This window comes from Neovison vison, chromosome 3 (genome assembly GCF_020171115.1).
Source record: "Neovison vison isolate M4711 chromosome 3, ASM_NN_V1, whole genome shotgun sequence".
Taxonomy (NCBI): Eukaryota; Metazoa; Chordata; class Mammalia; order Carnivora; family Mustelidae; genus Neogale; species Neogale vison.
Genome location: NC_058093.1, coordinates 210816551 through 210841097, shown reverse-complemented (window position 1 = coordinate 210841097; position 24547 = coordinate 210816551). Strand labels below are relative to the sequence as shown.

Genomic DNA, 24547 nt, shown 5'->3' with positions numbered 1-24547 from the left:
AAATTGGAAGGGGGGGGTGAATCATGAGAGACTATGGACTCTGAAAAACAATCTGAGGGGTCTGAAGTGGCGGGGGGGTAGGAGGTTGGGGTACCAGGTGGTGGGTATTATAGAGGGCACGGATTGCATGGAGCACTGGGTGTGGTGCAAAAATAATGAATACTGTTGTGCTGAAAATAAATAAATTTAATTTAAAAAAAAACTAGTACTGGCATAAAGACATATAGTCCAATGGGACAGAGATCCCAGACGATTTGATTGGTACAGGACTCAACTGGAAAAATGAAATAACCATACGCAAAGGATGAAGTTGGCCCCTTACTTAACACCATGTGTAAAATTTAACTTAAAGTGCCTGCCTGGCTAAGTCAGAAGAGCACGTAACTCTTGATCTTGGGGTAAGCTCAAGCCTCACAGTGGGGGGGTGGAGATTACTTAAATAGGTAACACTTAAAATTTTTTATAAAATAATTAAAAATTTAAAAATAAAATATAACTCAAAATGAATCAATCTAAACAAAAGGAACTGAAAATATAAAACTCTTAGAAGAAAACATAGAAGAAAAGTTTTACATGACATTAGATGTGGTAACAACTTAGATAACACACCAAAGATTCAGGCAACAAAAGAATAAATAGATAAATTGGACTCATCAAAATTAAAAACTTGCACACCAAAGAAAACTTAAATCAAAAGACTGAAGAGAAAATTCACAGAATTGGAAAAACATTTCAAATAATGTTTCTCATAAGGTTGATGTCCAAAATATAAATACCCACAACCCAAAAACAAACAAAAGCAAGCAAATTGATTAAAATACAGGCAAAGGACTTGAACAGATGTTTCTCCAAAGATACACAAATGGCCAATAAGCACATGAAAAGATGTTCAACATCATAAAGCATTAAGAAAATGCAAATCAAAACACAATGAGACACCACTTCACACCCAAGAGATTGGTTATTATCAGGAGAAAAGAAAAAATAAATAAAACTAAATAACAAGTGTTGATAAGGACATGGAGAAACAGAAACCCTTGTACATTGTTGGTAGGAATGAATAATGGTACAGCTGTTGTGGAAAACACTACTGAGGTCCCTCAAAATATGAAACAGAGAATTACAATATGGTCAAGAAATTCAACTTCTGGGTATATAACCCAGAAGCACTGAAAACAGAATTTGAACAGGTAATGTGTATACCAATGTTCCCAAAAGCATTATTCATAGTAGCCAAAATGAAACAATGCAAATGTCTTTCAAAAGATGAACAGATAAAATGTGGTATATACACACAATTGACTATTACTCAGCCTTGAAAAGATAGGAAATTCTGACATTTGATACAACGTGGATGAACCTGGAAGACAATATGCTAAATAAAATAAGCCAAACACAAGAAGACATATACTTTGCTTCCACCAAAAGCAAGGAAATTCATAGGAACCAAGTAGAATGGCAGTTGCCAGGAGGCTGGGGGCATGGGAACCAGTGACTCAGTGTTGAATGGAAACACAGTTTCAGTTGGGGAAGAAGAAATAGTTTTGGTGGTATTGGTTGCACAACACTGTAAAAGTACTTAATGTCATGGAGCTATACAATCAAAAAATGGTTAAAACAGGTGCGTGGTTGGCTCAGTGGGTGGAGCTTGTAATCTTGGGGTCATGAGTTCTAGCCCCACACTGGGTGCAGAGCTTACTTAGAAAAACAACAACAACAACAAAAACTTTAAAAAAAAATAGGTAAGGGGTGCCTGAGTGGCTCAGTCAAATAAGCGTCCTGCCTTCGGCTCCAGTCATGATCCTGGAGTCCGGGGATGGCTCCCTGCTCAGTGAGGAGTCTGCTTCTCCCTCTCCCTCTGCTCCTCCCCCAACTCATGCTTGCTCTCTCTCTCTCTCTCTTGCTCACTTTCTCTCTCGCTCACTCTCTCTCTCAAATAAATAAATAAAACCTTTTTATTTAAAGTTGAAATGGTAATTTTTGTTATACATATTTAACCACAATATTAAAAAGTTCACAAAAGATACATTGAAAATGGCTACTTCTAGGAAGTGAGACTGGGGAATTTTTATTTCCTTTTTAAATTATTTAAATTATTTATTATCTCTATTTTCAATATGTTTTCATAATCTCTTATTACCATCTTAATAAGAGATAAAACCTTTTTGTTTTATTATTTTTTAAAAAAACAAATATCAGCATTGTATTTTGGTACTGTACCTATTCTGGCTATATATAGTTTTATTATGTTTTTAATCTAACTTTTTCTTTACATATGAAAACAATAACAAGTTTAAGAAACAGATAGATATATAAAAGGACGAGAAATGTGGGGTACCTGGATGGCTTAGTCAGTTGAGCATTTGACTCTTGGTTTTGGCTCAGGTCATGATCTCAGGGTTTTAAGATTGAGTCCCACATCAGGTTTCCTGCTCAGCAGGGAAGTGAGTCTACTTGTGATTCTCTCCCTTTCCCTCTGCCCCTCTCTACCTCAAATATATATATATATATATTTGAGAGAGAGGCCGAGAGAGCGGAGGCAGGGGGAGAGGCAGAGGGAGAGGGAGAAGCAGGCTCCCACATGATCTTGGAGCCAGACATGGGGCTTGACCCAAGACCTGGAGACCATGACCCAAGCCCAAGGCAGATGCTTAACCATCTGAGCTACCCAGGCACCCCAAATAAAAAAGTCTTTAAAAACATAAAATGATAGGTTTGCCATGTAACATTAATTTTGGAAGAGCCATTAATTTAATCAGTGAATGTTACTCTTAAGCTGCAATGCAAAGTAGTCCTTGAAATATGGAAAACAGGACACTTGGGTGGCTCAATCAGTTAAGCGTCTGCCTTCAGCTCACATCATGATCCCAGCGTCCTGGGATTGAGTCCCGCATCAGGCTCCTTGCTCAGTGGAAAGCCTGCTTCTCCCTCTACCTTCTTTGCCTGCCGTTCCCCCTGCTTGTGCTCTTTCTCTAGGACAAATAAATAAATAAATATTTTTAAAAAAGAAATAGGGAAAACAAAACTATCAAATGCCTCTGTTTTTCCTACCAAACTATGCTGCTTTGTCACAATTACTATAAATTAAGCATAAACAATATTTTTAACTATTTTATGTATTCTTCAGAAAGAATGTGTCTTTTCCCTCACTCAACCCCAAAGTGGGCTAAAAATAAAGTCCCTTGGACTCACCATTGTCCTCTTCAGAGGAAACAAAGTCAATGAAAAACATCATCTCAAAACACCATCATCTTTCCTGTCTACTCTCCACCCTAAATCTCCCACAAATCTACCCACTTAATAACAAAAAAGCACACAAGCCAGAAATTGTTTATAGGAGCCATATGGACAAACAATTAAGTCTGATCCTAAGATGTTCTTAAGTGTTAGCAATGAAGCCATACACACACACACACACACACACACACGCACACACACACACACACACAGAAGCATATACACACATACAGATTAACAACCATCAGTGACCTTCGAAAACTGTGTTCTTCACAGAAATGTAAAGACAGAGAACATGGTAGTTCAGTTCTATTTTCACCAGAACCTTATCTTGGCAAAGTAAACATATGTGTGAGAGTAACCTTTACACCCTCAGAAACATTCATAAACAAATCCACCAACGCTGTATTCAAGAAGGGCACAGCAGTGTTCAGGGCTGAGGATCCTGTTAGAGTCAACAGCAATAGTTACTGTTTTTAAATCTCTCTGCTTGAGAACCTCAACCACTCTAAATTTGTGAAACTAGAAAAGATGAAAAAAGAAACGTGATTTTACCCACTCATCCCTCACCCCCATAAAACATCTGACTAGAGGTCCCCTTAACAAAACAAAGGGAGAGCACAGAGTATATTAGTGAGTTTACTTCTACAAAGGAAAAATCGAGGGAGAATAGAAAGGAAGAATGATCGGTGATAAAAAAAGCATCATTGTGTTCAGAGAAGTTGCGAGAAAGACTGCAGATGAAAACAGAGCCTTGTCTATCTCTAGTCTCCTGTCTGAGCCACAGAAGATGGAAAAAATGGAAGAAAAGAGGGAGAAAACGTGAAGCTGTAAAAGATCATGTAGTTCTTAATGTTCCAGTAAATTAAAGTTCAAAAATTTTCCAGGACCATTACTTGTTACTTAGAAGCAGCTACCTCTGTGACAAAAATCTAAAGAGACTAAGGTTTCTTTGACCATATATCCATTCTGCTGTGACTATATTTTCCAATCCTGAAGAAACACCAGGGTATAGTGACAGAGCATAATCTTTTAAATTTGATTTTGAATCCTCACTCTACCTTTTGCTGGGTGAAAATTTTCAAGTTACTTAACTTTCATGAAACTATTTTTCTTATCCATAATAATGGAAATAGCAGAATTTTCTTCTTCTCTGGATATTAAACAAACACAAAAAGAGAATGAATTAAGTGGAATTTCCAAACATCATTTTCTTTTTTTTTTTTTTTTTATATTTTATTTATTTATTTGTCAGAGAGAGAGGGAGAGAGAGTGAGCACAGGCAGACAGAGAGGCAGGCAGAGGCAGAGGGAGAAGCAGGCTCCCCACCAAGCAAGGAGCCCGATGTGGGACTCGATCCCAGGACGCTGGGATCATGACCTGAGCCGAAGGCAGCTGCCTAACCAACTGAGCCACCCAGGCGTCCCCCAAACATCATTTTCAATGCAACAAGGAGACAGGTGCAATTTAAAGACTTCAAAATATGGGTAACAACTGCCCCCAAGCAGGTTAGATTGGGCAGAAAGTAAACAGAGGGAGGTAAAGGAAAGAAGAACAGAGAATTAAACAGACTCAGTGTTAGAAGATCCCAAAGACCACAAGCAAAAACATACTTGAAGGTGAAGAGCACATCTTGAAGAAGATAAGCTATATCCCATGTTTGCAACAATGAGTGCAAGAAATGATATGAACAAGGCAGTAGCAGAAGCTCTCCAGGACTTCAGGTTCAAAAAAATCAAAAGAGATGAGGCTATTCAAAAAATCTCACAGCTTAAAAAAAAAAAAAAAAAATCTCATGCATGAGCCATATTTGCTGGATGGAAACAGCCCTATCTACGATGCAGCAGAGATGGAGGGAGGCTCTGGACTGTGAAGTTTGAAAAGCTACCCTAAAAGCTTTCTCATACCACAGTACCTCTTGAAAAAACTTGGACTCAGAAAATCCCGTAGACTCAATGATGAATAGTTTAAAAAAAAAAAAAAGGAGAAGCAATAAAAAATATATTCTATTAAAAAACTATAAAACCATAAAACTTACCATGAGCCAAAGAACACTTCCTAGAATGTTGCCACAGATTAGATGAAAATTGCAACCAAAGAGTTTCCATAAATTTTCAAAACTTAACAAGATAATCACCTCTATGAAAACAAAGGAAATTAAAAAAAAAAAAAGACTATAAGGTACAAATGTAAAAAATTCAAGATAGATACAGTAAGAATCAAGAGGAGGGAAATAAAGTATGAGCTGGCAGAAATCACAAAAGAAATTTTAGAGGAAGAACAAAATCATAGAAATGAAAATGAATTTGAAATAAGCACAAAACAGAAAAGATAACACAGAAAATGAAGGAACGTAGAATAGGATTTTAAAAGCCAAAAACAAAACTGGACTCATTGACACAAGTACTTGTTATCAATTAAGAGCTAAACTTTGTCCTACAATAATCTCACATGGTGGAGGTGAGAATTCATGGGTTGATACAACTGTTTATAGAAGTGGTTCAATCACCATCTTTATTGTTACTATCAGCATTTTTACAGCATCATTTATTTAGAAGACAACACAATAACCAATCAGAAGTTCAGGGAGATGAAGATATACATTGGAGTCCTCAGCCCACAGATGAGAGTCAAACAGAAAAACAATGGGCCCACAACAAGATACTAACTTTTAAGGAAGAAAGAAGGATCCCTAATAAAGGCAGAATAAGATATCAAAGAAGTAGTTTACTAATGACAGTACTAATGATGCCCATGATGATGGTAATACAGTATTTGCAATATTATTACTACTGAAGCATTTGCTACGTATGATAAGCTTTTTAATATATGATAAGCTTTTTAATATATTCTCACATATAACCTCTTGAGGAATGTAGTGCTATCCCCATTTTAAAGATGAGGATATCGAGGTTTGTTCCAAACCACATGGAAGTTTCAAGATGACTGAGGGCAGAGCTGAATGCAACAAAGAAGTCCAGTAAAGGGGCGCCTGGGTGGCTCAGTGGGTTAAGCCGCTGCCTTCGGCTCAGGTCATGATCTCAGGGTCCTGGGATCGAGTCCCGCATCGGGCTCTCTGCTCAGCAGGGAGCCTGCTTCCTTCTCTCTCTCTCTCTCTCTGCCTGCCTTTCTGTCTACTTGTGATCTCTGTCTGTCAAATAAACAAATAAAAAAATCTTTAAAAAAAAAAGTCCAGTAAAACAGGCCTTAAAAGTACACAACATGATCTGCCAACATGAAGGTCACCGTGAAAGCAATTTCAGTGAAATGCAGAGGACCATGCTAAACTGCAAGCAGCTAAGAAGTGAGCAGGACATGAAGAAATAAAGACAACGCTAAACACCCCATTAACAAAGGTGAACTACAAACGGAAGGACAAACTGGCCAACAGGATAGGGGAAGAGTCTGTGCTGGTTATAGATTCCAGGTCTGGGTTTCCACTGTGTTAAGGTGGGTTGGGTGGAGTTTTGACTAGAGCATGTCGTGGGCTTACTGCACTCTCCAGATCTGCCCTCTCAGTCTTCTCTCAGTCCTCTTTGCTCTCCCATTGATCTCCCACAGATATCCACACCTGTGATTTCAAATCTCACTTTGCACAATTGGGACTCAAGGTTACAGACCTTTGGCTGTGGTTCCATGTCAGCCTTTCCAGTGGCCTAGAAAGACACATACACATGGATGTCCCACCTTCTCCAAATCAAAATGATCAAAACCGAAGCCACCATCTAAACCCACAAGTCTGCTCCTTCTCCCTCTTCCCCATTTCTGTCACTCTTCTTTGTATATAGTAGGTGCTCAATAAATATTGAGTAAGTCATTTCTGAACCTTGCTGCCTCAAAAATACATTATGTTCAATGTGGTTAATGAAGCTAAAAGCATACAATTCTTTTTCAAGACTTGGTATGCTAACTCTGACATCTTTTTGAAGATTACATCATTGCATGACCTTAATTCTTTTCTTGTTTTAATTAGTATTTAATTAATTAAATAATAAGGTTAATAAGGGTTACTAGGTGGCTGAATTGATTAAGCATCCAACTCTTGGCTTCTGCTCAGGTCATGATCTCATGGGTTGTGAGATCAAGACCATGGTGGAGTTCATGCTAGCAAGAGTCAGCTCCAAGATTCTCTTTCTCTGCATCTCCCCAAACTCACACACACACGCACACACACACACACACACACACACACACTCTCTCTCTCTCTCTCTCTCTCAAATAAATAAATAACTCTTTTTAAAAAATCAAGAGGTTAATAAAATATTCCAAAGTAGTCACTGGAAACCCTTATGCCCTATATACTATTTAACATCATTCCCAAGAAATCTGACCCCATATGCTCAATATTTACATCTTATCAGAAACAAAAGTCTCTTTTTTCTTGATACACAATCAAGAAAGAATTCCAATCATACACCTAAAATAGAATCAAGTATTCATCTCAGTATATCCATCAAAGTATAAATGCTACAATTTACAGTAGTATAATACATTATCAGAACTTTCTGCTTGCGGTGATATATTAAGATATTTTCATGAAATTTACTTGAACACCCCCAGAAAGCTTAAGTGGTAAAAGCACTTCACTATTTTTTCCTTTTCCAAGCTAAAAATAAGGAAAGGCCTAAAATTCAGACCCATTAAAATGCATAGATACAAATCATCCACAACAAAACCAACAAGAAAAATTGAGATGAGGGTAACTGAACAAAGCTGGTAAAACAAAGAAGCTGTTTCAGTTTTGTTTTGTTTTTTAAGACCTTGTTTATTTATTTGACAGAGAGACAGAGTGAGAGAAGGAACACAAGCAGGGGGAGTGGGAGAGGGAGAAATAGGTTTCCCGTTGAGCAGGGAGCCCAATGCAGGGCTCAATCGCAGGACCCTGGGATCATGACCTGAGCTAAAGGCAGACACTTAAGGACCGAGCCACCCAGGTGCCCCAAGAAGGTGTTTCTATACTAAGGCATACTTTCACCTGAAGCAGAAGGATACCAGCAATACTGATTCTGTGTTTATTTAAAATTTTAATATCTTGTTCACCATGGACTTTGGTCCTAATTTTGATTTTTCAAAGTATTCTTTATTACTGTTAATAAATTTTCGGTACCTCCTTAAGTTGGTACCTGACTCTAGCCCTGGCCCTGTGATACATGACTTAAGGAGGGAGAAAACAAAAGAGCACTAACATATTTACTCTGTTTCCTGCTTAGGACACAGAAATGATCAAGCTCTACAGTCCTTGCCTCCCTGAATTAAATTGCCATTTAAAATTATCCATTCCTCTCCTGATTGCTATTCCTGCCATTTTACACAGTCCAAGTAAGTTCTCACTTCTAGGAGCTTATGATAAAAAAGGAACATCCCTGATGAAACCAAACACACAAAGAACATATAGTTAAAAAAATAAAAATGCACAGATATATATTTCTTAAAAGAACATTTTCTAAAGAACAAACTATTTTCTGAGGAGTCTGAAAGAAAGCCGCTCTCTTTCTACTACTCCTGTTCCCAACTGCTTCCCCCGCTAACCAAGCTTCACAAAAGTAGAAATCCAGAGCCTCTGCTGCTGGTTTCGTAACTGTCTGGGAAGAAAAGGAAAACTTTGAGTCAAACTCTTTATGTGACACAAATTTCCATTATCCAAAATTGGGAAGGTATAATGTTGAATACAAAAAGAGGAGAGAGCCATATTTAAAAGCAGATTTGAAATAAATACCTGTTATTTAAAAAAAAAAAAAAGAAATCAAGAAGGAAAATACAATTTTTCACAGAAAGTAATTGTCAAATTATGGAAGTGTGTGGTAATACAGCACAGAAGCTGACTGGATCACTTGATTTTCTACCTAGGATTAAGTTTTCTAGGCTGTGAATTAATATTTTATGTGTTAACTAAAGGGAACAAGCACAGTTTTTTTTAAGTTCTAAATATAACTATACTGCCTTTCACTGCTTTCTTCACAAATATAGATTTTAAGATTTTGTGTTTATTCTTAATACATTATTTTTGGAAGAAAAGTCACTACTATAATTATCCAAATCTGACAGCTGTAAAACTGTATGGAAAGGACTAGAAAACAGAAGACACAAAGAAACTAATTCAGAGCTATATAAACAACCACTTAAAATTTGAGGGAGATTAATAGAGTTCAAAAGAGAATAATTAAATAGCCACTAAAAGCCAAACAAACTACAACTTTCAAAAATTGTGCACAGAAACAGGTTTTGAAAATGTCTGCTACTACATCTGAGATCAGAGTAGTAACTTTCAGAAGGAAGACAAAGAGAGAAGCAAATAATGAACAGATTTCTGTGGTGAGAAGCAGTTCCTATACATGCAGACTCAGAGGTACAGGGGTAGCAAATAAACCTGTTGTTCAATGAACTGCCTGTCTGCTAGGCCAGATAACAAATGGGAAGCTAAACCTCTCAGAACCCTGAAGGATGCTCAGGATGAAAATTAACTAGCTTCTGCTTGCTGATTTTATAAACATGGAGGGAGAGCAAGGGACAAAAGACTGATTTGAAAAGAAGTTATGAAATCAAATATCTCAAATTATGCTCACTCAACAGATCTCATTTTGGCTCACTAAAATACTGTGCTTACTCACTACCTCCAATTTACTTTTCCCTGATTTTACTAGAAATCATTTCATCCACAGTCACAGGCAAGGCTTCACAGTTCCAGTAACAGAGAAGGGCCATATCCTAAAGGATTTCATACAGGACCGAACCCAAAACCCTTCCTGTTGGGGCTATTCAATGCTGGGCTACACACTTGGATATGGTCCACCTGATGCTGTGGGCATTTATAATATGTCAAAGGAAATACTGAAGTCAAGAAACATCTTCAGGGGCTCCTGGGTGGTTCAGTGGGTTAAAGCCTCTGCCTTTGGCTCAGGTCATGATCCCAGGGTCCTGGGATGGAGCCCCCGCATCGGGCTCTCTGCTCAGCAGGGAGCCTGCTTCCTCCTCTCTCTCTATCTGCCTGCCTCTCTGTCTACTTGTGATCTCTGTCTGTCCAATAAATAAATAAAACCTAAAAAAAAGAAACATCTTCAAACTCCAAATTACACTGGTCTCCCCCTGGCTTACCGCTCCCTGCCATGTTACCAACTGGCAGCAGTATTCCTTAAGCCTTCGCCTAGTCAATCAGATGAGAATTACAAAAACGGATTTTTCACCTCCATATAAAGAAAAGATTTCCAAACTTAGAAGTGTCCAGAAATAGGATTATGTTCCCTATTAAGGTGGTGAATTCTCTGATGCTAGAAGAGATCAAGCACTGTCATGGTAACCCCTTGTCAGAGGAAATTTGTTCAACCAAAGGAAACTAACTGTACCAAGAGACTCAGGAGTACTGGTCCTGCTGCAATCCTGGGATGAAAGCAACTGATTCCCATGAGGTATTTTAAAAGATAAAATAAAATAAAAAACAAACAAACAAACAAAAAAAAAAAACGGTCTCTTCCCTAAGCCAGAGTATGCATTTTAAATGTTTTTTGTTTAAAAGGCTCCCTCTAGGTTAGATATAGCATAAAAGTAAAAATAAAGTAGAGGCAATTGGATTGTGGTTTTTTAAAGATTTTATTTATTTGACAGAGAGAGATCACAAGTAGGCAGAGAGGCAGGCAGAGAGAGAGGGGGAAGCAGGCTCCCCGCTGAGCAGAGAGCCCGATACAGGGCTTGATCCCAGGACCCTGAGATCATGACCTGAGTGGAAGGCAGAAGCCAAACCCACTGAGCCACCCAGGTGCCCCAACAACTGAATTTTGTTAACACAAACCTTTGTAGCACAGTCAGCCTAATTAGATTTATACAAACTTAGAAACAGGATGGGCAGACAGAAATGCAGCTAAGAGACTTGAAAAGGAAAGCCACAAAAGAATTTCTAATGTGATAGGCAATAAAGTTCATTGTCTTATCAGAGACTGGGGACCTCAGGACACCATCAGAAGTAACTAGGGTTTTATAGCCATGCGGGTTCCACTGTCTCCGAGTTGAAACAAAAAGGTTTTAATGGCATGTGAATCAGCCCATTTGGCTTGGTTTTGGTTTTCACCCTTTCTTACCTTTGGAAGTATAGGTCAAGAATTCTTTTACTTACAAAATTATTATTTAAAATAATGATACTAACTCAACATAGTGATCCGGAGTAATGCCTCCTGACCTAAGCATTAAATCTTACCAGTTTTAGAGCCAGAAGGAAATCAATGCCCTAAAATGCACACATCTAGATGTCACTTCATTCACGGCTACCAAAATTTCAGTCACTTGAGTGCCCTCTTCTGTTTTTGCCACAGCTACAGACCAACTGTAGCAGTAAAGCTCCCACTATCATACAGTGCCATTTTAAATTCAGATGAATTTAAAAAAAATAAGAAATGTTAGCCTACAAATGGGCATTTATTCTAATTTCTGAGGACACACTTGAGATCAGCCATTAATTTAAACTCCATGCTGCCAAGAGAACAGAGATGACCACGGTCAGGAGGGGAAGCAGCTTGCAGTGCTGTGAAGTGGGGGCTACAGGTGAGGGCATGGCCTCATCTCTGAGGAGACCAGCTCCTATGTCAGAGAACACTCCTAACGCTGACGCACCAAAGGAATAATCACCTTAGTAACGGACAAGCTAAAAGGCTAAGTCTGTTGTACAAATGGGCCGAATCATTCAAAACAACAGATATGCAGGATGTGGAACTCAGAAAGTCTATTCCAAATGACACTAAGAGAAAAGTACTTAACACAATGTTAAATTCAACTGTGTATGTTAATAAAGACTAAAAGAAAGCACAGATTCTCTTTGTAGAAATTGCTGGTATCATGCGACGCTGAGTTTTTTTCCCCCGAATAACTTTTATTTTAACCATATGAATAGTGTTCACTGGAGAAAATACAAAGGAAAGATAAACAAAATAAAATCACCCATAAAACTTTTCATTCAGACAGAAACATTATTTCTATTTTGTTGCATTCTCCCAGACTTTTTTCTGTATCAATATAAACATACACATTTTTAAGTAAAGTGGAAGCATAGTGTACATACTGTTTTTTAACTTGCTTTCTTTAATAGGTTCTATGTTCAAAGACTACAATTCAACAATTTTACAAGGTCCTGTAGTGATACCACATAAAAAACACAGGTGTACCAACACTTACCCAACCAATCCCTAATTGCTGTGAATTGACAAAAAAGATGGAAGATAACCAATTTCAAATATTATTTATTTATTTATTTATTTGCTTTCTTTCTTTCTTTCTTTTTTTTTTAAGATTTTATTTATTTATTTGGCAGAGAGAGATCACAAGTAGGCTGAGAGGCAGGCAGAGAGAGAGAGGAAGGGAAGCAGGCTCCCTGCTAAGCAGAGAGCCCGATACGGGGCTCGATCCCAAGACCCGATATGGGGCTCAATCCCAAGACAGTGGGATCATGACCTGAGCCGAAGGCAGTGGCTTAACCCACTGAGCCACCCAGGCGTCCATTAATTTTTTATTTTTATAAAGATTTATTTATGCTAGATTGAGAAAGAGAAAGAACACCTGAGTGGGAGAGGGGCAGAGGGAGAGAATCTTGAGGCAGACTCCCCATTGAGTGTGATGCCAGACGAGGGGCTCGATCCCAAGACCCATGAGATCATGACCTGAGCTGAACCAAAAGTCCAACCAAATGAACCACCCAGGTGCCATTCAAATGTTAATGTTTTTAAAATGATGGATCCCTCCTGGTGAAGAAATATGATTTGTAAATCCACCAAAATGAATTCAGACAAACAAGAAACACTCTCTTTTTAAAAAGGAGTCTTGACAGAGCACCTGGGTAGCTCAGTATGTTGAGCACCAGACTCTTGATTTTGGCTCAGGTCTTAGTCTTGGGGTCATGGGATTGAGCCCTACATCAGGCTCCATGCTCAGCGGGGAGTCTGATTCTCTCTCTCTCTCTCTCTCTCTCTCTCTCTCTCTGCTCCTCTCCCACTCCCTCTCTCCTCCCCCACTGCCCCACCAAACAAATGGGTTTTTTAAAAAAAAAAATCTCAGTAGCTGAGCAGGCAAGGATCTTCCACCCAAGTTGCTCTTGGGGATGTGTGCACTATGGCTGTGGGTTGATCCCCAAGATCTTTGGGTACACTTGAGGGTAATATAAGGACTGTCTCTTTATGTTACAGATCCTGCCTTTATAATAAATTATCTTCCTTAGAAACTGACTCTTTCTTATTATGAAATGTCTGTCTTTAGCGATGCTCCTTGCCTAAGTTCCCTTCACCTAATACTGTATATAGCTATACCAACTTTCTCTTGGTTGGTTTGCTAGCACATTCCTTCTTTTCCCATCCTTTTACTTTCAACCTTTCTGTACCCCCTTATTTAAGGTATGTATACTGTAAGCAGCAATTTTTTTAAATATTCAGATCAATAATCATTGCCAGGTAAATGAAGTATCTAGTGCAGTTGCATTTCATGTAATAATATATTTAAGTAGAAACTTGCCATGTTGCTATTCTTCTGTTTGTCCCACCTGTTTGCTCTCTCTCCTTTCTTACTTTCTGATTCCTCAATTACTTTTCATCATTCAATTTCCCTTCTATTACCCCATTAGTTATACACTATTATTATTTTAGTGATTACTTAGAGATTACAACATACACTCTTAATTAAGAGATACACCTCATTTTACTCTGCTTTGTGATTTTTTTCAAATTGAAAGTTTGTGGCAACCCTACATCAAGCAAGTCCACTGTTGCCATTTTTCTGACAGCATTTGCTCACTTCATTTCTGTCACATGCTGGTAAATCTCAAAATATTTTAAGATTTTTCATCATTATTACATTTGTTACAATGATCTATGATCCCTATTTCCTGGGACACAACAATATTGATTCTAGGCCAATCACTAACCCTATAAAGACCTCTATGTATTCAAGAGAAAGGAAAAGTTGTACATCTCTCACTGCAGAAGAAAAGTTTGGAACAAACAGAGGTTTGTTCCTGGGGATTAGGGAAAGAAGCTGTCTCCATAACATAAAGGGGCAAAGTGCAGCCCAAGTGCTGATGTAGAAATAGAGCCACTTATGCAGATCAAGTCAAGATAGTTCATGAAGGAGGCTACATAAAACAACAGATTTTCAATGTATACAGAACAGCCTTATTAGAAGAAGATGCTATCTTGGACTTTCATAGCAAGAGAGGAGAAGTCAATGCCTAACTTCAAAGTTTCAAAGTTCAGGCTGACTCTCCTGTCAGCTAGGACTGACACAGCCAGTGATTTTCAGTTAAAGATAATGCTCATTTGTCATTCTGAAAATCCTAGGGCCCTTAAGAATGACACCAAATCTACTCTGCCTGTGCTCTATAAATGAAACAACAAAGGCAGAATGACAGCACATCTATTTATAACATGAGTGACTGAATATTTTAAGCCCTTTAATGAGAAGTAGGTTCGGAAAAAGAAGATTCCTCTCAAAATATTACTGCTCACTGACAATGCACCTGGTCATCCAAGAGCTCTGATGGAGATACACAATGAGATTAGCATTGTTTTCATGCCTACTAATGCAACATCCCTTGTGCAGCCCAAGGTTCAAGGTGTAATTTCAACTCTCAAGTCTTATTATTGAAGAAATATATTTCATAACGCTGTCATAAATAGTGATTACTCTGGTGGATCCAAACAAAGTAAATCGAAACCTTCTGGAAAGAATTCACCATTGTAGATGCCATGAAGAACATTCAGGATTCATTGAAAGAGGTCAAAATATCAACAAATACCCGAGTTTGGAAGAAGCTGATTCCAACCCTCACAGATGACCTTGGGGGTTCAAGACTATAGCCATGACAGAAACGACAAGCGAACTAGAATTAGAAGTGTAGCTTGAAGATGTGACTGAACTGCTGCAATCTCACAAAACTTGAACAGATGCTTCTTATGGATGAGCAAAGAAACTGGTTTTTTGAGGTGAAAGCTCCTCCTGGTAAAGATACTGTAAAGACTATTGAAATGACAAAAAGGACTTAAAATCTTAACTGATAAAGCAGTGGCAAGGTTTAGAAGGACTGCCTCTAATTTTTAAAGAAGTTCTACTGTGGGTAAAAATCTTTGAAACAGGATTACATGCTACAGAGAAATCATTTGTGAAAAGAACAGTCAACTGGTGAGTCAATCTTCATTGCAATCTTATTTTAAGAAATTGCCACAGCCACCCCGACCTTCAGCAACCACCACCCTGATCAGTAAGCAGCCATCAATATCGAGGTAAGACCTTCTACCAGCAATAAGATTTGACTTGCTGAAAGCTCACATGTTGGTTAGCATTTTTTACCAATGAAGGATTTTTTTTTTTTAAGATTTTATTTATCTGACAGAGAGAGAGAGAGAGAGCACAAGTGGGCAGAGCAGCAGAGGGAGAGAGAGAAGCAGGCTCTGCACTGAGCAGGGAGCCCGATGTGGTGCTCAATACCAAGACACTAGGACCATGACCCAAGCAGAACACAGACGCTTAACCAACTAAGCCACCCAGATGCGCCAATGAAGTTTTTTTTTTTCAATTTATTTCTTTTCAGAAAAACATTATTCATTATTTTTTCACCACACCCAGTGCTCCATGCAAGCCGTGCCCTCTATAATACCCACCACCTGGTACCCCAACCTCCCACCCCCCCTCCACTTCAAACCCCTCAGATTGTTTTCCAGAGTCCATAGTCTCTCATGGTTCACCTCCCCTTCCAATTTACCCAAATTCCCTACTCCTCTCTAACGCCCCTTGTCCTCCATGCTATTTGTTATGCTCCACAAATAAGTGAAACCATATGAAGTATTTTTTAAATTAATGTATATACAAGATATTATTTTGTTGTTGATGCTCTACAGTCAATATTCATGTAGAATTGTCTACATAGTTATTGTTTTTGCTGCTCTTCCTATATTTCTTACTATATTTCCATGCTTCCACTTGGACTCATTTTTCCTTCTGTATAAAAGAATTCTCTTTAATATTTCTTTCACTATGGGTCTTCTGGTGACAAATTCTCTCTGCTTTTGTTTGAAAATGTCCTTTAGTTGCCTTCATTTTGAAAGATACTTTCACTGGGAAGTGAATTACATTGACAGTTACTTTCTTCATCGCTTTAAAGATCATTTCATTGTCTTCTCATTTCAATTATTTTTGTGGAAAAGCCTACTCCTGGTCTTACAGTAGCCCTTTTAAGATAATGTATGTTTTCCCCCTACTGCAGTTTTATACCTTTGATAATCAGCAGTTAGCTCTCATCCACATTAACTGTCTGTAGATTTTTGAAAGTGGTGATAGGTATATAGGTAACCAATGTATAGAGTTTGTTTGGTGAATCTTCATCCTTTGTTATGTTTTCTGGTCAACTGCACACAGATACAATATGGAACATTCCTTATTCCTTCGGCCCAGACATCTTCGTTGAACCTGATGTCGATGTACCCATGTGGAATTCCCATATCCTTCATGGCAAATTTCCAGATCTCTCTGAATGCCCAAAGGGCACACTTCCTGAAACCCACTCCTTGGATACACTTGTAAATGCCGATAGTGTATTCACTGGTCACTATATTGTTGATGGCAGAATGGCCCTCTTCTGACCACCCTTCTTTGCAGGAGCCATTCTGCTGGGCCCTGGTTAGAAAACCCTCTGGCTGCTTTTCAACACTTTCTCTTTGTGTTCTGGTTTTATTATGATGTTAGGTGTGATCTTCTTTGTATTTATCATGTTTGGAGTTTGTAGAGCTTCTTGAATCTCTGACTTAATATCTTTATACAGTTTGAGATTAATTCTCAAACAGTATCATTTCAAACATTGCTTCTGCCCCAATCTGTCTCTTCTCTCATCATTTCTCCTTATTTATATACATCCTGGGTCACTTCACTGTGTCTCATATGGTTGCTATGCCCTTCTATTTTCCTACTCTTCTTTCTCTCTATGTTTCAGTCTGAATATTTTCTATTGGCCTATACTGCAGAGTTTGCTAATTTCCTATGTCCAATCTGCTATCAAATTTATCTATTTAATTCACTTTATTTACTGTATCTTTATTTTCCAGCAATTCCATCTGAGTCCCTTTTTTATACATTCCATTTCATCTGTGAAATTCTCAACTACTTTCTTGAACATATTAATGACAGCTCTTTCAAAATCCATACCTAATTATTTTAATAGCTGGATCACCTGTTGCTGTTTTCAGCATTAATTTTTACTTTTTTTTTCTTTTAATCATTTAGCCCTATTTCCTAGCATCCCTGTTGATTTTTCATTGAATGCCAGACATTGTGTATCAAAAACTAAAGAGACAATCTGTGAGTCTGGCTGATGTTATTCTTCAGAGATGATTTATTTTTGCTTTCTGGCAGGTTATTAGAATTGGGACGGCCACTACAATCCACTCTGAGTTAAACTGGTTCAAAGCAACATTTCAGTCTTTTGTGAAGGATGCCGTATTTCAAGTTTATTTCAAGTTTATTTCAAGTTTACTCTTACTCCTGGGGGAGGCCAGACCCTAGCAGGATGTCTAGAGTGCTTACCAGGTCTTCTTTTCCTTGACAAGCCCTAAATTCCAAATTTTGTTTGGAAGTGTCCTCCATTTTGCATGGAGCTTCCTCAAAAAGTTGAAAATAGAGCTACCCTATGACCCAGCAATAGCACTACTGGGTATTTACTCTAAAGAAACAAATGTAGTGATCCAAAGGGGCACATGCACCCAAATGTTTATAGCAGCAATGTCCACAACAGCCAAACTACAAAAGAGCCTAGATGTCCATCAACAGGTTAACGGATAAAAAAGATATGTGTGTGTGTGTGTGTGTGTATAATGTATTGTATTTTATATATGTGTGTATATATATACACATATATACATATAATGGAATACCATGCAGCCATCAAAAGAAATGAAATCTTGCCATTTGCAATGACATGGATGGCACTAGAGGATATTATGCTGAGCAAAATAAGTCAATCAGAGAAAGAAAATTATCATATGATCTCCCAGATATGAGAAATTTGAGAGGCAGAGTGAGGGGTTTGAGGGGTAGGGAGGGAAAAAAATGAAACAAGATGGGATCGGGAGGGAGACAAACCATAAGAGACTCAATCTCACAAAACAAATTGAGGGTTGCTGGGGGAGTGGGGGTATGGAGAGGATGGTTGAGTTATGGACATTGGGGATTATATGTGAAATAGTGAGTGCTGTGAAGTGTGTAAGCCTGACAATTCACAGACCTGTACCCCTGGGACAAATAACAAATTAACAAATACATTATATGTTAATAAAAACTAAAAAAAAAAAAAAAAAGAATAGCTTTCTCTTCACTTCTTAACCTCTGAGCAGTTAACACATGTGCAAATGCCTTGAAGAAAACAGCAGTGCAGATAATTGGGCTCATCTTAACATTCTTCCCCTCTGCCCAAGATCCCAACACTCTTCATGGTTCCAACTCCAAGTTTTATCTCCACATAGGATTGCCAACAGCTCCATTAATGATCCCAGCTTCTTGGAAAGCACTTTCGGTTTGACTTGTTTGCCTTTCAATTCCCAGAGCCCTTATGAAGGACCAAATATGTCAAGGAGAAAACCATCACAGAATGTTGGCTTGATTGGTATGCTTCCCTTCTCTTCAGTACCCTGGTTCCTCAAGTCCTGGCCACCTTTTTTGTACTTTTCCAGCTTTTCAAGATGGCTTTATGGCAAAGTTGACCTATAAGCTACTCCACTTTCACTAAAAGCAGAAATGAACTAGTGGCGTTCATCTTTGGAGCTCTTTCATATCCAGAAATCTCTCTTCTTTTGGAAGTTACTCTAAAAGCTCTCAAAGTTACATAGCTAAATAGTTTCTGATTTAAAAGCCCAGATAAGTAGGATCCAATTATTTCAACTACTCATCAGAATTCTACCCAGGCTTACTACATATACTGCCCTGCTCCGATTGCAACTCTGAATATTTCCTGGGGTTTGACAAACCTGGATTTGCCAGCTCTCACTGCTGGGTTCACCTCTACATATATCCAACTTCCTTATATCTGGTCCAATCCATTTTGTCTTATGAGTCTTCCTTCTGGGCCTACCTCCTCCATATTCCAGTCACTAAGCCACATAATCAGACCTAAACATAAGACTCAAGTCCACCTACCTGTCTGGACAATTCTGCCCGTACTCTCAATCCAAGTCAAGCACCATCCAATGTTTATCTTCCAAGTTTGGAGACCCTCCTCTCCTTTTCAAGTCTCATCTGTGAACTGTTGGTAAGCAGGCCTTCACTTTCAGGGAGAAAAGACATGAAGATGAAAGGGTGTCTTATTATTAATAAAGGTGACTTCTGAAACTCACCCAAGGGCAGGAGCTGGTTGCCAGAAGAACCAAGTGATTAGACGGTTGGAACATTTAGTGCCCTGCCCCATGAACTCTAGGGAGGGAGAGGGGCTGAAGGTTGAATCAGCCAGTGGTCAATGACTTATTAATCATGGCTATGTAATGAAACTTCCATAAAAACCCAAGAGGACAGCCTTTTTAGTCCTTTCTTCAGAGTGCTTCCATGGATGGGGAATCAGAATGCTTCCACATGCCACTGAGCCAGGCTCATAGTCCATGAGGACAGAGACTCCTTTTGTTTGTGACCTTGCCCTTATGTGTCTCTTTTTCTGGCTACTGATTACATCCTTTATTATATCCTTTAATAAACTGGTAAACATAGGTGTTTCTCTGAGTTCTTTCTCTAAGTCACTTTAGCAAATTATTTGAACCTAAGAAGGAGGTCCTTGGATCCTCCCATCTTTCCTTCTGCCTGCTGGTCAGAGCACAGGTAATAAACAGCCTGGGCCTTGCAACTGACATGTGAAGGGGGGTGGGGTGGCAGTCTTGTAGGACTGAACACTTAGCCTGTGGAATCTGATACTATCTCTGCATAGTGTCAAAATTGAGTTGAATTCTTGGACACCCTGATGATGGGGACTACATGCACACACACACAGAGACATACACACAGACACACACATACACAGTTTGGAATTGAGTGCAGGAACGCTAAAAGAGATGCTGATGGCTAGGAATGCCTGAGGCACTCACCTGGACCATATTACTTGTGGCAGGTTGACAGGGCCTTATGTTTCTGATTACGACTGCAAAATGCACCTAAGCAAAAAAACATCCAGGAACTCTGAAGAGCAAGATTTATTACCCAGAGGTCTTGGAGGGTACATGGCAGGCCTGAGAGCCACACAGCAAAGTCAGAGGTAGAAAGAAAGGGAGAGACCAGAGAACTAGGGGTCTGCCTTTATTAGGGTCTGAGAGTGGGGTAGCTTAGGATTTCATGGGTTCACTCTTCATTGGCAAATTTAAGACATAAGAGTAGGAATTAAAGAACAGGAACGAAAAGGCAGGGTTACTCAAGTGGTCAGTTTTCTATGTGTTACCTAGGGCTTTCTAAGGAGAACTTCATGGATGGATGCAACCTGGTTCACATGTATGAAATGTTGGGGTTGGACTTGCCTGGTTTACAACCCTTCAAGCAAGGCATCTTCTTCCCCCATGGACCTCAGGGCACACAACCCAATAGTCCATTATTCCTGAGTGCTATTTCCAGCATTACACATCATGGAGAGGGGAGTTACATGCGACCTGGGGAGCCTGCAATCTGGTGTTCTGAAGGCTTGATGCCTCATTAAGAACCCTTATGGCCTATGAACTACCCAGAGAAAAAGAGGTAGAACTTTCTTCCTCTAAGCAATGACCTGAGACCTTCTGAGCACACCTGGGAGGGGAAGCAGCTCTCCTGATTTACACAGAGTCAGCCTATGCACACCACCTAGAAAAGGGTCTACTTTTTTTTTTTAAGAGATATTTATTTATTTGAGAAAGAGAGCACATGCATGTATACAAGGAGGAGGGGCAGAGGATGAGGAAGAGAGAGATTCTCAAGCAGACTCCCTACTGAGCACTAAGTCCTACAGCAGTTCAATCCCATGACCCTGAGATCACAGCCCTGAGATCATGACCTGACCAGAAATCAAGAGTCTGACGCTTAACTGACTGAGCCACCAAGGCACTCCAAGTGTTTACTGATTAGATACATATGTCAACCTTCCGAGAGAAGTTGAAAAACTGGTTTACCAGTTGTCATCTCCAAAACACATAGCACTCACAGGCCATGCTTAACTACCACTAGAGCAGTTTCCAAATGCACTGGGCCAGTGGGGACTACTGCTTAATTCTTGTTGATAACACTTTTTCAACAAATGTGCAGTTTCTAATGTTAATATTTCAAAATAAAGCTAAGTCATTTTTATTCCTTTTAGACATATATTACTACAAGAGTAACAGCCGTATCACAAGAAGTGTTAAAATTAAAAGAACACTTTCTAAATAAACTATCTGACATGGTTTAACAATATAAAAACAACTACCATTTTTCCAGAGCCCTTTGCTCATATTCCTTTGCTGCCTCTAACCCATAAAATATTCTTAGGTCAAAAATAGTCTCTTTTATAAACAAACAAACAAAAACCCAGGCTCTTAAATACAGAGAGCAAACTAGTGATTACTAGAGAGAGGGTGTGTGAAGAAATGGATGAAATAGGTGAAAGGGATTAAGAGTACACTTCTCTTGATAAGTACTGAGTAATATATAGAACTGTTGAATCACTACATTGTACACCTAAAACTAATATAACATTGTATGTTAATTATACTGGAATTTAAAAAATTTTTAAATTAGTTTCTTTTAAAGTGTCCTTTCTAATCTACTTTTGACTGAAAAATCCCAGTCTGTTAGGAAATAAGTAAAAACCCCATAAATTCTACCAAGATATTTCCCCTTGAGCCCCACTGATTCCCAAATTCATTACTGGGATGACTTGAAGATGTTGCTTCTTCACCTGATACTAACAATTTGAAAACAGACCTTTCAACACTAACTTTGTGTTAAATTTACCCATGAGATATTACTAAAGAATGGGCTGAGAGCAGTGGAAAGATATTTTTTGGATCCACCTAGTTCACAATAAAATAATAATGATTTCTCTTGCTTCCCTCCATTTCTGTCTTCCAAAACATAAAAAACAAAAAAACAAAGAACAACAACAACAAACCCAACCTGCAAAAAGAAATGATTTTCCTCACCTCTAGCACTAAAATATCACTCAACGAAGGAGAGAATCAGCCCACCCCTGTACGGGGTTGTTTTAAGAACATGGCCATGCAGACTAGCATGAAATAAAGGGAGCAAAGGCAAAAAGAGGCAGAACCATCACTGTCCTCAAAGTCCTTACAATTTCGAAGACCAAAAAAAAAAGTAAATAAAAAGAGAGAGAGAGAGAACACAGCTGTGAACAATTAAAAAGCAGTACATCAACAGGTGCAAAATGTTCTTGTTCAAATGAAATGCACACAAATGCCAAGAAGACGAACTTCCCGTTCCCACTGTGGGGAAGACTTCGGGGGAAGACAGTCCTTTAAACAACTGTTTATCACAGGGAAATCAGGTTCACCACAGAGATAAAAACAACCCAAAATTGCTCATTTGCCAAAAGAAGAGAACGGTCAAGAGCACATGTGAATGGTACTCTCCCTTATGACCACACCGCTGAAGCATGGGGCTGCCAGCTAGCCGGCTGTGGCAGAGAGCTAGGGTGCAACTGATCCCAGCCTCCAATGTGAGGCCAAGCAAGCATCTGAACCCAAACAGGTTGGCCAAACATGCTGGTTCTCACAGGCCTCTGTGAAAATGAGGAAGCAACAAGTTTTGCAAGCTTGTCCTTTCTTCCAAAGAATAGAGACAGCAAAAGATGAACAAAATAACAGATCCTCTCTAGTAACCCCCCCAATTCTATGAAGATGGAAGCCCTCTTTAGCACTTCTTCACGAAAAATGCTTACATTTGTAGATCAAGCCCCACAGATGAACACAAAGCAGACCAACCCCTTCCTGTAGTTAACAATCAGTAAAACAATCAAAGGTAAAGGAAAAAAAAAAGGAATATCACACAGAAATAGAATCTTGCGTTTCTTTTATATTATTTTATTACCATCTCTCTCAAGCTCTAGGCATAAATTTAAAAACACAAGACATTTAATACACCTGAGGCTTAGAAAGATTTTCCCCCACTGGTTTTATAATTATAATTATTTAGGACATCTCATTCATATAACTTTAAGAGGAAAATTATGCAGTAATTTAACTTTGAATTTATTTTTTTAATGGTGCTTTCCCATAGTTCCTATAGTATATAGCTTCCTCTGAATTTTTATTTTACAGGTTAGCCAAGGACATCTGGATGACTCAGGAGATTTTTCCAAGGCAACCTGAATATGTAGGACTCCTTCCAGTTAGGCCTGGGAGCATTTCCTCTACCTCCAAGCTAATCTATCATCTTTCCTAAACAGAAAAACAAGGAAACCAGATGGTACTGCCCATTGTCACAGTCCCTAATGTATTCACCTCTTAAGAGCCCCCTAAAGGTTATTTCAAAATCTCACTTGAGGGGCACCTGGGTGGCTCAATGGGTTAAGCCTCTGCCTTCAGTTCGGGTCATGATCCCAAGGTCCTGGGATCAAGCCCCAAGTTGGGCTCTCTGCTCAGCAGGGAGCCTGCTTCCTCCTCTCTCTCTGCCTGCCTCTTTGCCTACTTGTGATCTCTTTCTCTGTCAAATAAACAAATAAATTTAAAAAAAAAAATTTTTTTCCCCAAAAAATCTCACTTGAGCACACTGTAATGACCAACTGAAAAACATCATTCGGTGCGGTTTGTACTCTTGAGGATAAAACTGGGGTAAAAGTCCGCTTTGCTGGCCAATGCAAGTGGTGCTACAATGGCCTGAAGAATAATGGTCCCTGAGAGTCAATGGAAGAGAGCTGGTGACATCAAAGAGAACTAACGGACATGAGAGCTTTTTGCTGCCACCACCACCACCAGGACCACCCTCTCAGGGCTTCTTCCAGGACACACAACTACTCTCTCACATAAGGATGGATCTATAAGCAGAGAGTATCAGAAGGCCCTGAGTGGGATCTGCTGCCCCATCCTGAGGAGACTGAAAGTCAGCCCCCCTGAGTAGCTACTTAAGGATGGGATGGAATCTTAATCATATTTGTGCCGCACCTACCACAAATCCTGGCATATAGGAAGCACCCAATACACTCTGACTCAACAGTAAAATGGACAGATGAATGAATGAATGAATGAATGAATGGATTTGAAATATAAAATAAGAAAGGTCACATGGATCCTCTGCCTTCCCCAGTAATAGTCAAGGCTTTTAATTTGTCCTGATCTTTATAACAGCCCTCCAGGTAGGTAGTGTTCTC

General features: G+C 39.0%; 1 protein-coding gene and 1 pseudogene across 5 annotated transcripts in view; both read right to left on the bottom strand.

Moving 5' to 3' along the window:
• Positions 1-24547, bottom strand: part of LDLRAD4 (low density lipoprotein receptor class A domain containing 4) — a 418735-nt gene that overhangs the window by 301577 nt on the left and 92611 nt on the right. The window contains exon 1 of one of the 5 annotated variants that reach the window (XM_044243675.1): positions 19381-19414. The exons of the other annotated variants lie outside the window; for them this stretch is intronic. The gene's annotated coding sequence lies outside the window, so the exon portion shown is untranslated. Of the gene's footprint in view, positions 1-19380; positions 19415-24547 lie in introns of those variants that run through there. 5 annotated transcript variants of the gene reach the window in all.
• LOC122903143 lies at positions 16098-16861 on the bottom strand (annotated as a pseudogene).